Source organism: Jaculus jaculus, chromosome 9 (assembly GCF_020740685.1).
Source record: "Jaculus jaculus isolate mJacJac1 chromosome 9, mJacJac1.mat.Y.cur, whole genome shotgun sequence".
Lineage (NCBI taxonomy): Eukaryota > Metazoa > Chordata > Mammalia > Rodentia > Dipodidae > Jaculus > Jaculus jaculus.
The window spans coordinates 98,638,131-98,651,268 of NC_059110.1; the positions used below are offsets into that span (position 1 = coordinate 98,638,131).

General features: G+C 48.2%; 2 non-coding genes across 2 annotated transcripts; both read left to right on the top strand.

The window, feature by feature from the left end:
- The first annotated feature begins 3,307 nt into the window (after positions 1–3,307).
- LOC123463903 lies at positions 3,308–3,471 on the top strand. Its single transcript, XR_006639270.1, has one exon. It is a non-coding gene; the product is annotated as a U1 spliceosomal RNA (small nuclear RNA).
- A 6,221-nt stretch (positions 3,472–9,692) lies between these two features.
- LOC123463904 lies at positions 9,693–9,856 on the top strand. Its single transcript, XR_006639271.1, has one exon. It is a non-coding gene; the product is annotated as a U1 spliceosomal RNA (small nuclear RNA).
- Positions 9,857–13,138: the final 3,282 nt, after the last annotated feature.

Consider the following 13,138-nt stretch of genomic DNA (forward strand, 5'->3'; position numbering starts at 1 on the left):
GCTGGTCTCCACGGAGGAGGTTTTCAGCTCAGCTCCAGTATGATTTCTCAGTGACCGTACAACCCAAGTATGTGGAGTCTTCAGCAATGGGGTCTTACTGTCTATTCCCGGGGGCGGGGGGGGGGGGGAACCAAGAGCCTCGGCAGCGGCCTGTAGTGTTTAGGGGGCATCGGAGACCTCCCTGGCCAACAACTCCCTGGAAGGTATCCCATCCCTGGCACTGAAAATTTCCTAGTAACGTTGTCCAGAGCAGTCGGTTGCCATGTGACGGGTATATATATCCTCTTAGATTTTGGTGAGCCCCCCCCCTCCAGCCGTCCTTTACTCAGTCTCTTCCCACTGACCTCACTTAGGCCTTGTCACCCCCATTAATCTGTTCTCCTACGTACCTGCATATACAATACCATCCTATTAAGAACCCTTCCGTCCTTTTCTGTTCCTTCAGTATCTCCTTTCTAGCTTACTGGCCTCTGTTCCTGAGTGTTATTCTAACTCACATAGAATCCAATCATTTGTAGCTAGGATCCACATAGGAGAGAGAACATGTGACATTTGGCTTTCTGGGTCTGGGTTACCTCACTAAGTATAATCCTTTCCAGATCCATCATTTTCATGCAAGTTTCATAATTTCATTTTTCTTTACCACTGAGTAGAACTCCAGCGTATAAATGTGCCACATATTCATTATCCATTCACCAGTTGAGGGACATGTAGGCTGGTTCCATTTCCTAGCTATTGTGACCAGAGCGGCAATAAACATGGTCGAGCAAGTATCTATCTCTAAGGTACCGGGACGAGTCCTTAGGATATGCGCCTAGGAGTAGTATAGCTGGGTCGAATGGCAGATCTACTTTTAACTGTCTCAGGAACCTCCACACTGATTTCCACAATAGCTGGGCCAGATGGCATTCACACCAACAGTGTAGAAGGGTTCCTTTTTCCCATAACCCTCTCCAGCATTGATGGTCCTTTTTTTTTTTTTTTTTTCATGATGGCATCCATACTGACAGGAGTGAGATAGAATCTCATTATAGTATTAATTAGCATTTCCCTGAAGGCTAGGGATGTAGAAAGAAAAATTAAGTGTTTATATGCCTTCTGTGTTTCTTCTTTTGAGAACTTTCTATTCAGTTCCATAGCCCATTTTTGAATTGAGTTGTTTGATTTCTTATTTTGAAGTTTTTTGAGTTTTTTGTATAATTTGGACATTACTCCACTGTGAGATGTATAGCTGGCAGAGATTGTTTCTCCCCCCCCCCCCATTCTGTAGGCTGCCTCCAGTGCTCTCTTCACATTGTCCTTTACCGCACAAAAGCATTGTAATTTCATGAGGTCCCAACGTTTGATCCATGGTTGTTAATTCCCGAGCTGTTGGCGTTACATTCAAAAAGGCTTTGCCAAGACTCTTACGTTGAAAGGTTTCCCCTACTTTTTCTTTTCTTTGTTTTTTTTAAAGTATTTTATTTATTTCTTTATTTTATTTACTTAGAGAGGGAGGGAGGGAGGGAGGGAGGGAGCGAATGGGTAAGGCTGAGCCTCCAGCCACTACGAATGAACTCCAGACGCATATTCCACCTTGTACATATGGCTTATGTGAGTCCTGGGGAATTGAACCCAGGTCGTTAGGCTTTGCATGCAGACACCTTAACTGCTAAGATATCTGGCCATTCCCGCCCCCCCCCCCCCCACCACCGTACTGTTTCCCCTAGCAGTTTTAGAGTTTTTGGTCTGATATTAAGGTCGTCGATCCATTTGGACTTAATTCTCGCACATGGAGAGAGATAAGGATCTATTTTTATCCTTCCAGGGATACATATCCACTTTTCCCAGCACCCTTTGCTGAAGAAGCTGTCTTTTCGCCAGTGAGTATTTCTGGCATTTTTTTGTAGAAGATCAGGTGGCTGTGGGTACCTGGGCTTCCATCTGGGTCCTCTATTCGGTTCCATCGATCTACATGTTTGTTTCTGTTCCAGTACCGTGCTGCTTTCATTACTACGGCTGTGTACCATAGGTTAAAATCAGGTGTGATACGCCGGCTGTGGTGGCGCGTGTCTGCCTTAAATCCCAGCACTTGTGTGGTCAGAGGGAGGAGGATGGCCGTGAGTTCGAGGCCACCCTTGGTCTCACTCTATCCCAGTCTGGCCTGGAATTCACTATGTAGTCTCAGGGTGGCCTGAAGTCACAGTAATCCTCCTCCCTCTGCCTCCCGAGTGCTGGGATTTACATAATCATTTCGTTTTATTTCTGTTTGGTATTGGTTTTCAAAGTAGGGTCTCAGTTTAGCCCACGCTGACCTGGGATTCAGTATATAGTCTCAAATTGGCCTCAAACACAAGAGTAATCCTCCCTCTTCTGCCTCCCAAGTGCTGCCACCACACACCCCGCTACAGTTCACTTTTGAAAACTGGGCCATCCACTTATTTATTTTAGAAAGAAAGAGAGAGAGAGAGAGAGGGAGAGAGGGGGAGGGAGAGAGAGAGAGAAAGAGACAGACAGACAGACAGACAGACAGACAGACAGACGTGACAGACAGGGAACGGGCATTCCAGGGACTCTAGCCACTGCACACAAATTCCAGACTGATGTGCCACCTTGTGCGTCTATCTGGCTTACATGGGTCCTGGGGAATCGAACCCGGATCCTTTGCCTTGCAGACAAGCACCTTAACCGCTAAGGCATGTCTCCAGCCTCTTCTACTTGTTTTTGCAAAAAGCATATTTCTCAGTGTCTTAAGTAAGTTTTGATACTGTGTTGGACCGTATTCGTAGCTATTCTGTGGGCAGATTGGACATGCCTGCCTGCAGGGGCAGATCATTGTTAGATTGCCAAACTCATAGTCATTAAAAGGTCGTTCGTGTGTGTTGGCTAGGGGAGCTCCTGACGCGGAAGTAGGCGGGCCTTGTGCTAGTTGAGAGGGCCAGGCTTGCCAGGAAGTAGCATGGAAGATGTCCCTTGAGTCACTGAGCACTAAGAGCCCTTGGAAGCCTGAGCAGAAAGCAGTGAGTGCAAGGGCAGAGCAGCTCAGCTGTGTGCTGTGTGCTGTGTGCTGTGTGCTGTGTGAGCCGCTGGGCCTGTGCGTGACGTCACGTCGTATGTAAATGACAGGTTCAGTGCAGTGCATTTTGGGAATGCCTTCCCTGGAAGCTGTATTAGGATCCCTTGAGCAGCAGTAAGAGATCGTGTGAAAGTATGGTGTAGCTTTGGTGCGAGCATACCGATGAAGGCAAAGTAGCGGGGGTTTGTGAGTGACCGTAATGTGTTAGGGAAGTGTATCTCGTGGGGTAGGGGCCGGCATGGGCGGCAACTCATACTTACCTGGCAGGGGAGATACCATGATCACGAAGGTGGTTTTCCCAGGGCGAGGCTTATCCATTGCACTCCGGATGTGCTGACCCCTGCGATTTCCCCAAATGCGGGAAACTCGACTGCATAATTTGTGGTAGTGGGGGACTGCGTTCGCGCTCTCCCCTGGTATTTCGGTTCTGAATGGAAGCAAGCGTTTGTGTCCGAACTCCTGCCGCCCCCCGCGTCGCGTGCGCCTGCGTAGTCTGAGTGCGCGTTCCCGGAGTGCTTGCCCGGCCGCTCTACACTGCCAGGGTCCTCAAGCAGGCCAGCCGACTTTTACACCCCCACCTCTGTGCCCAATCCCCCTGTGGTCCTCCTACCTACGAGTTCAAGACCACTTCGCTGCAGCCCTGGGGAAGCAGAGGCACGACGATCGCCTTTAGGGAGTTCCAGCCGACCCTGAGACTACATAATGAATTTCCGCCCAGGCTGGCCTACAACAAAACCCCTCCCGCGGGGAACGGGGGTGGGGGAGAGCGGGGACAAAACAAAAACGGCAGCAGCACCACCACCACCACCACCAACAACAACAACATTATTAAACTGGTTGCATACCTCTTAATTCCAGTACTCAGGAGGCAGATATGTAAGACCATCCTGATGCTTGCCACAACGTGAATTCTAGATCAGCCTGGGCTATTTCCAATACTACCTAGAAAAAGCAAAAACAAAACGAAACAGAAAAAGAACAAATATAATAAAAACGTGTAGCTGTCACAAGGGATTATGTTTGTTCAAGGAGCTTGCTTGTAAAACCTGTTGGCCTTGATTCAATTCCCCACTGCCCACCTAGGCTGGACGTCAGAGTAGTGCTGCATGCATCCATACACACACACAAATAAAGTTTATCTGGGCGTGGTGGCGCACGCATTTATTTAATCCCACCACTCGGGACGCAGAAGAAGGAAGATCACCGTGCCTTTGAGGGAGACCACCCTGAGACTAAGTAGTGAATTCCAGGTTAGCCTGGAGTAGAGTGAAAACCGTACCCGAAAAAAACCAACATCAGTAAAGTTTAGCTGGGAGTGCGGGCGCACACCTTTAATCCCAGCACTTGGGAGGCAGAGCAAGGAGGCTCATGGAGAGATCAAGGCCACCCTGAGGCTAACAAAACAAAACAAAACAAAACAAAACAAAACAAAAAACGGGGGCTGGAGGGATGGCTGAGTGACTATGGCACTTGCCTGCAAAGCCAAAGGATCCAGGTTCATGAGTTCCCCAGGAAACACATAAGCCGGATAAAGAAGGTGAGACATGTGTATGGAGGCCCTGACATGCCCATCTCGCTGTCTTTCTCTCAACATCAGTAAATGAATAAGCGGCTGGAGAGATGGCTCAGCGGTTAAGGCGCTTACCTGCCAAGCGAAAGGACCTTGGTTCGATTCTGCAGGACCCACGTAAGCCAGATGCACAAGGTGGCACGTGCCTTTGGAGTCTGTTTGCAGCGGCTGGAGGCCTGGCACGCCCGTTCTTCCTCTGCCTCTCAAATAAATAAAAATAAAATATTGAAAATAAATAAATGATGTAAACGAATTAGTAATAAATAAATAAATACTTAAAAACAAAAAGTTTAGCCCGACATGGTGGCTGATGCCTTTAGTCCCAGCACTTGGGAGGCAGAGGTAGCTGGATTGGCATCAGTTTGAGGTCACTGAGACTACAGAGTGAATCCCAGGTGAGCCTGGGCTAGAGTGAGACGCTACCTTGAAAAAGGAAATTAAAAAAATTTATTCTTTTACACTTGAGGAGGGAGGGGTATGACCCAGTGGACCAACAGTTGCCCAGCATACTTAGGCGCTGGGTTCAATCACAATGCATTACTAATTTTTTCTTAATATAACTTTTCTTTTAAGAGACAACTTCAAAAATATTCAATAACCCATGCTAGTTCCCTCCTTCCCGTCCCCCACTATCCCCATTGATATTCCACTGTCCAGCATATTCCTTCCTACTCTCAATCAGTCTTTCTTTTACTTAATTATTTTATTGGTTTTTTTTGGTTTTGTTTCTGTTTCTCGAGGTTAGGGTCTCACTCTACCCCAGGCTGACCTGGAATTCACTATATATTCTCATGGCGGCCTTGAACTCTGAGCGATCCTCCTACCTCTGCATCCCCAGTGATGGGATTAAAGGAGTGCGCCACCAGCCCTGGCACACATTCCCTCTCTCTCCCTCTCTCTCTCTCTCTCTCTCTATTTTAAATTGTTCATTTTTACTTATTTACTTATTTGACAGAGAAATCGGAAGAGAGAGAGAGAGAGAGAGAGAGAGAGAGAGAGAGGGAGAGGGAGAGAGAGAAAGAAAGAAAGAAAGAAAGAAAGAAAGAAAGAAAGAAGGAAAGAAAAGGTGGGCCAGGGCCTCCAGCCACTGCAAACGAACTCCAGGGCATGCACACCCTCGTGCATCTGGCTAACGTGGCTCATGGGGAATCCAACCTGGCTCCTTTGGCTCTGCAGGCAAACGCCTTAACCACCAAGCCGTTTCCCCGGCCCGGATCATACATTGTTTCCAGCACTCCTTCCTGCAATGGACCCTGAGCCTTGGAAGGAAGGTGTGGTAGAGATATTTCAGTGCTGAGCCCTTCCTCCGTCACGTCTTCTCAACACCATGGTGGCTTCTGAGTCATCCCAAGGCCCCTGCCATGTGAAAAGAGAAGCTTCTCTAACCAAGAGTGAGAGTAGCATTAATATACGGGGATGAACATTAAGGGCGGTGCTTATTATCGGCAGTTTGGTGAACATAGTATATACGTTTAGCCAGACGGCAGCAGGCGTTAGACCCCTAGGGCTCCTGACTACCTCTGTTGTAGGTTTTCAGTATCAGGGATGTACTCCCTCGCGTGGAGTGATCCTCCAGTCCAATTAGAGGGCGGTTGGTTTCCCCCACAACAGACATGCCACTATTGCACCCATTGGCTCATCTGGCCTGACTGGCCAAATGTAAAGCTTACACTGTCAGTAGAGTATCTCCACTGGTGATTTCTCTTTCTCCTGTTGAATGGCATGCAGCGTACCTTTCTCCAACTTTCTGTCAGCTGGTCTCCACGGAGGAGGTTTTCAGCTCAGCTCCAGTATGATTTCTCAGTGACCGTACAACCCAAGTATGTGGAGTCTTCAGCAATGGGGTCTTACTGTCTATTCCCGGGGGCGGGGGGGGGGGGGAACCAAGAGCCTCGGCAGCGGCCTGTAGTGTTTAGGGGGCATCGGAGACCTCCCTGGCCAACAACTCCCTGGAAGGTATCCCATCCCTGGCACTGAAAATTTCCTAGTAACGTTGTCCAGAGCAGTCGGTTGCCATGTGACGGGTATATATATCCTCTTAGATTTTGGTGAGCCCCCCCCCTCCAGCCGTCCTTTACTCAGTCTCTTCCCACTGACCTCACTTAGGCCTTGTCACCCCCATTAATCTGTTCTCCTACGTACCTGCATATACAATACCATCCTATTAAGAACCCTTCCGTCCTTTTCTGTTCCTTCAGTATCTCCTTTCTAGCTTACTGGCCTCTGTTCCTGAGTGTTATTCTAACTCACATAGAATCCAATCATTTGTAGCTAGGATCCACATAGGAGAGAGAACATGTGACATTTGGCTTTCTGGGCCTGGGTTACCTCACTAAGTATAATCCTTTCCAGATCCATCATTTTCATGCAAGTTTCATAATTTCATTTTTCTTTACCACTGAGTAGAACTCCAGCGTATAAATGTGCCACATATTCATTATCCATTCACCAGTTGAGGGACATGTAGGCTGGTTCCATTTCCTAGCTATTGTGACCAGAGCGGCAATAAACATGGTCGAGCAAGTATCTATCTCTAAGGTACCGGGACGAGTCCTTAGGATATGCGCCTAGGAGTAGTATAGCTGGGTCGAATGGCAGATCTACTTTTAACTGTCTCAGGAACCTCCACACTGATTTCCACAATAGCTGGGCCAGATGGCATTCACACCAACAGTGTAGAAGGGTTCCTTTTTCCCATAACCCTCTCCAGCATTGATGGTCCTTTTTTTTTTTTTTTTTCATGATGGCATCCATACTGACAGGAGTGAGATAGAATCTCATTATAGTATTAATTAGCATTTCCCTGAAGGCTAGGGATGTAGAAAGAAAAATTAAGTGTTTATATGCCTTCTGTGTTTCTTCTTTTGAGAACTTTCTATTCAGTTCCATAGCCCATTTTTGAATTGAGTTGTTTGATTTCTTATTTTGAAGTTTTTTGAGTTTTTTGTATAATTTGGACATTACTCCACTGTGAGATGTATAGCTGGCAGAGATTGTTTCTCCCCCCCCCCCCCCATTCTGTAGGCTGCCTCCAGTGCTCTCTTCACATTGTCCTTTACCGCACAAAAGCATTGTAATTTCATGAGGTCCCAACGTTTGATCCATGGTTGTTAATTCCCGAGCTGTTGGCGTTACATTCAAAAAGGCTTTGCCAAGACTCTTACGTTGAAAGGTTTCCCCTACTTTTTCTTTTCTTTGTTTTTTTTAAAGTATTTTATTTATTTCTTTATTTTATTTACTTAGAGAGGGAGGGAGGGAGGGAGGGAGGGAGCGAATGGGTAAGGCTGAGCCTCCAGCCACTACGAATGAACTCCAGACGCATATTCCACCTTGTACATATGGCTTATGTGAGTCCTGGGGAATTGAACCCAGGTCGTTAGGCTTTGCATGCAGACACCTTAACTGCTAAGATATCTGGCCATTCCCGCCCCCCCCCCCCCACCACCGTACTGTTTCCCCTAGCAGTTTTAGAGTTTTTGGTCTGATATTAAGGTCGTCGATCCATTTGGACTTAATTCTCGCACATGGAGAGAGATAAGGATCTATTTTTATCCTTCCAGGGATACATATCCACTTTTCCCAGCACCCTTTGCTGAAGAAGCTGTCTTTTCGCCAGTGAGTATTTCTGGCATTTTTTTGTAGAAGATCAGGTGGCTGTGGGTACCTGGGCTTCCATCTGGGTCCTCTATTCGGTTCCATCGATCTACATGTTTGTTTCTGTTCCAGTACCGTGCTGCTTTCATTACTACGGCTGTGTACCATAGGTTAAAATCAGGTGTGATACGCCGGCTGTGGTGGCGCGTGTCTGCCTTAAATCCCAGCACTTGTGTGGTCAGAGGGAGGAGGATGGCCGTGAGTTCGAGGCCACCCTTGGTCTCACTCTATCCCAGTCTGGCCTGGAATTCACTATGTAGTCTCAGGGTGGCCTGAAGTCACAGTAATCCTCCTCCCTCTGCCTCCCGAGTGCTGGGATTTACATAATCATTTCGTTTTATTTCTGTTTGGTATTGGTTTTCAAAGTAGGGTCTCAGTTTAGCCCACGCTGACCTGGGATTCAGTATATAGTCTCAAATTGGCCTCAAACACAAGAGTAATCCTCCCTCTTCTGCCTCCCAAGTGCTGCCACCACACACCCCGCTACAGTTCACTTTTGAAAACTGGGCCATCCACTTATTTATTTTAGAAAGAAAGAGAGAGAGAGAGAGAGGGAGAGAGGGGGAGGGAGAGAGAGAGAGAAAGAGACAGACAGACAGACAGACAGACAGACAGACAGACGTGACAGACAGGGAACGGGCATTCCAGGGACTCTAGCCACTGCACACAAATTCCAGACTGATGTGCCACCTTGTGCGTCTATCTGGCTTACATGGGTCCTGGGGAATCGAACCCGGATCCTTTGCCTTGCAGACAAGCACCTTAACCGCTAAGGCATGTCTCCAGCCTCTTCTACTTGTTTTTGCAAAAAGCATATTTCTCAGTGTCTTAAGTAAGTTTTGATACTGTGTTGGACCGTATTCGTAGCTATTCTGTGGGCAGATTGGACATGCCTGCCTGCAGGGGCAGATCATTGTTAGATTGCCAAACTCATAGTCATTAAAAGGTCGTTCGTGTGTGTTGGCTAGGGGAGCTCCTGACGCGGAAGTAGGCGGGCCTTGTGCTAGTTGAGAGGGCCAGGCTTGCCAGGAAGTAGCATGGAAGATGTCCCTTGAGTCACTGAGCACTAAGAGCCCTTGGAAGCCTGAGCAGAAAGCAGTGAGTGCAAGGGCAGAGCAGCTCAGCTGTGTGCTGTGTGCTGTGTGCTGTGTGCTGTGTGCTGTGTGAGCCGCTGGGCCTGTGCGTGACGTCACGTCGTATGTAAATGACAGGTTCAGTGCAGTGCATTTTGGGAATGCCTTCCCTGGAAGCTGTATTAGGATCCCTTGAGCAGCAGTAAGAGATCGTGTGAAAGTATGGTGTAGCTTTGGTGCGAGCATACCGATGAAGGCAAAGTAGCGGGGGTTTGTGAGTGACCGTAATGTGTTAGGGAAGTGTATCTCGTGGGGTAGGGGCCGGCATGGGCGGCAACTCATACTTACCTGGCAGGGGAGATACCATGATCACGAAGGTGGTTTTCCCAGGGCGAGGCTTATCCATTGCACTCCGGATGTGCTGACCCCTGCGATTTCCCCAAATGCGGGAAACTCGACTGCATAATTTGTGGTAGTGGGGGACTGCGTTCGCGCTCTCCCCTGGTATTTCGGTTCTGAATGGAAGCAAGCGTTTGTGTCCGAACTCCTGCCGCCCCCCGCGTCGCGTGCGCCTGCGTAGTCTGAGTGCGCGTTCCCGGAGTGCTTGCCCGGCCGCTCTACACTGCCAGGGTCCTCAAGCAGGCCAGCCGACTTTTACACCCCCACCTCTGTGCCCAATCCCCCTGTGGTCCTCCTACCTACGAGTTCAAGACCACTTCGCTGCAGCCCTGGGGAAGCAGAGGCACGACGATCGCCTTTAGGGAGTTCCAGCCGACCCTGAGACTACATAATGAATTTCCGCCCAGGCTGGCCTACAACAAAACCCCTCCCGCGGGGAACGGGGGTGGGGGAGAGCGGGGACAAAACAAAAACGGCAGCAGCAGCACCACCACCACCACCACCAACAACAACATTATTAAACTGGTTGCATACCTCTTAATTCCAGTACTCAGGAGGCAGATATGTAAGACCATCCTGATGCTTGCCACAACGTGAATTCTAGATCAGCCTGGGCTATTTCCAATACTACCTAGAAAAAGCAAAAACAAAACGAAACAGAAAAAGAACAAATATAATAAAAACGTGTAGCTGTCACAAGGGATTATGTTTGTTCAAGGAGCTTGCTTGTAAAACCTGTTGGCCTTGATTCAATTCCCCACTGCCCACCTAGGCTGGACGTCAGAGTAGTGCTGCATGCATCCATACACACACACACACACACACACACACAAATAAAGTTTATCTGGGCGTGGTGGCGCACGCATTTATTTAATCCCACCACTCGGGACGCAGAAGAAGGAAGATCACCGTGCCTTTGAGGGAGACCACCCTGAGACTAAGTAGTGAATTCCAGGTTAGCCTGGAGTAGAGTGAAAACCGTACCCGAAAAAAACCAACATCAGTAAAGTTTAGCTGGGAGTGCGGGCGCACACCTTTAATCCCAGCACTTGGGAGGCAGAGCAAGGAGGCTCATGGAGAGATCAAGGCCACCCTGAGGCTAACAAAACAAAACAAAACAAAACAAAACAAAACAAAACAAAACAAAACAAAACAAAAACGGGGGCTGGAGGGATGGCTGAGTGACTATGGCACTTGCCTGCAAAGCCAAAGGATCCAGGTTCATGAGTTCCCCAGGAAACACATAAGCCGGATAAAGAAGGTGAGACATGTGTATGGAGGCCCTGACATGCCCATCTCGCTGTCTTTCTCTCAACATCAGTAAATGAATAAGCGGCTGGAGAGATGGCTCAGCGGTTAAGGCGCTTACCTGCCAAGCGAAAGGACCTTGGTTCGATTCTGCAGGACCCACGTAAGCCAGATGCACAAGGTGGCACGTGCCTTTGGAGTCTGTTTGCAGCGGCTGGAGGCCTGGCACGCCCGTTCTTCCTCTGCCTCTCAAATAAATAAAAATAAAATATTGAAAATAAATAAATGATGTAAACGAATTAGTAATAAATAAATAAATACTTAAAAACAAAAAGTTTAGCCCGACATGGTGGCTGATGCCTTTAGTCCCAGCACTTGGGAGGCAGAGGTAGCTGGATTGGCATCAGTTTGAGGTCACTGAGACTACAGAGTGAATCCCAGGTCAGCCTGGGCTAGAGTGAGACGCTACCTTGAAAAAGGAAATTAAAAAAATTTATTCTTTTACACTTGAGGAGGGAGGGGTATGACCCAGTGGACCAACAGTTGCCCAGCATACTTAGGCGCTGGGTTCAATCACAATGCATTACTAATTTTTTCTTAATATAACTTTTCTTTTAAGAGACAACTTCAAAAATATTCAATAACCCATGCTAGTTCCCTCCTTCCCGTCCCCCACTATCCCCATTGATATTCCACTGTCCAGCATATTCCTTCCTACTCTCAATCAGTCTTTCTTTTACTCAATTATTTTATTGGTTTTTTTTGGTTTTGTTTCTGTTTCTCGAGGTTAGGGTCTCACTCTACCCCAGGCTGACCTGGAATTCACTATATATTCTCATGGCGGCCTTGAACTCTGAGCGATCCTCCTACCTCTGCATCCCCAGTGATGGGATTAAAGGCGTGCGCCACCAGCCCTGGCACACATTCCCTCTCTCTCCCTCTCTCTCTCTCTCTCTCTATTTTAAATTGTTCATTTTTACTTATTTACTTATTTGACAGAGAAATCGGAAGAGAGAGAGAGAGAGAGAGAGAGAGAGAGAGAGAGGGAGAGGGAGAGAGAGAAAGAAAGAAAGAAAGAAAGAAAGAAAGAAAGAAAGAAAGAAAGAAAGAAAGAAAGAAAAGGTGGGCCAGGGCCTCCAGCCACTGCAAACGAACTCCAGGGCATGCACACCCTCGTGCATCTGGCTAACGTGGCTCATGGGGAATCCAACCTGGCTCCTTTGGCTCTGCAGGCAAACGCCTTAACCACCAAGCCGTTTCCCCGGCCCGGATCATACATTGTTTCCAGCACTCCTTCCTGCAATGGACCCTGAGCCTTGGAAGGAAGGTGTGGTAGAGATATTTCAGTGCTGAGCCCTTCCTCCGTCACGTCTTCTCAACACCATGGTGGCTTCTGAGTCATCCCAAGGCCCCTGCCATGTGAAAAGAGAAGCTTCTCTAACCAAGAGTGAGAGTAGCATTAATATACGGGGATGAACATTAAGGGCGGTGCTTATTATCGGCAGTTTGGTGAACATAGTATATACGTTTAGCCAGACGGCAGCAGGCGTTAGACCCCTAGGGCTCCTGACTACCTCTGTTGTAGGTTTTCAGTATCAGGGATGTACTCCCTCGCGTGGAGTGATCCTCCAGTCCAATTAGAGGGCGGTTGGTTTCCCCCACAACAGACATGCCACTATTGCACCCATTGGCTCATCTGGCCTGACTGGCCAAATGTAAAGCTTACACTGTCAGTAGAGTATCTCCACTGGTGATTTCTCTTTCTCCTGTTGAATGGCATGCAGCGTACCTTTCTCCAACTTTCTGTCAGCTGGTCTCCACGGAGGAGGTTTTCAGCTCAGCTCCAGTATGATTTCTCAGTGACCGTACAACCCAAGTATGTGGAGTCTTCAGCAATGGGGTCTTACTGTCTATTCCCGGGGGCGGGGGGGGGGGGAACCAAGAGCCTCGGCAGCGGCCTGTAGTGTTTAGGGGGCATCGGAGACCTCCCTGGCCAACAACTCCCTGGAAGGTATCCCATCCCTGGCACTGAAAATTTCCTAGTAACGTTGTCCAGAGCAGTCGGTTGCCATGTGACGGGTATATATATCCTCTTAGATTTTGGTGAGCCCCCCCCCTCCAGCCGTCCTTTACTCAGTC